Genomic DNA, 649 nt, shown 5'->3' with positions numbered 1-649 from the left:
TGAGAAGACACATTTTTTGGGGTGCAGCCACCTTAAGTAATAAATACTGCCTCCCAGAGCCTCTAAAATACTGAAACCTGTTGTTTTTATGTTCCCCAAGTGATTATCTGACACATTTTTGGGGTACATTTGAGGAGGCATATTTTGGGGTGCATCCTCCAAAGTGCTAAATACTACCTTCAACAGCCCCTAAAATGCTGAATCCTGTTTTTATGTCCCCCAAGTGATTATTTCTAGAAATCTGACACACTTTGGGGGTACATTTGAGTTGACACATTTTGGGATGCATCCTCCAAAGTGCTTAAATACTACCTTCAATAACCCCTAAAATAATGAATCCTGTTTTTTAGGTCCCCCAAGTGATTATTTCTAGAAATCTGACACATTTTGGGGGTACATTTTAGGAGACACATTTTGGGGTGCATCCTCCAAAGTGCTAAATACTACCTTCAACAGCCCCTAAAATGCTGAATCCTGTTTTTATGTCCCCCCAAGTGATTATTTCTAGAAATCTGACACACTTTGGGGATACATTTGAGTTGACACATTTTGGGATGCATCCTCCAAAGTGCTTAAATACTACCTTCAATAACCCCTAAAATAATGAATCCTGTTTTTTAGGTCCCCCAAGTGATTATTTCTAGAAATC

The sequence above is a fragment of the Phyllobates terribilis genome, unplaced genomic scaffold (genome assembly GCF_046119375.1).
Source record: "Phyllobates terribilis strain yellow unplaced genomic scaffold, ASM4611937v1 Scaffold_2870__1_contigs__length_101686, whole genome shotgun sequence".
NCBI classification, from domain to species: Eukaryota; Metazoa; Chordata; class Amphibia; order Anura; family Dendrobatidae; genus Phyllobates; species Phyllobates terribilis.
The sequence above is the reverse complement of the archived record's forward strand: the minus strand, read 5'-3'. Positions refer to the sequence as shown.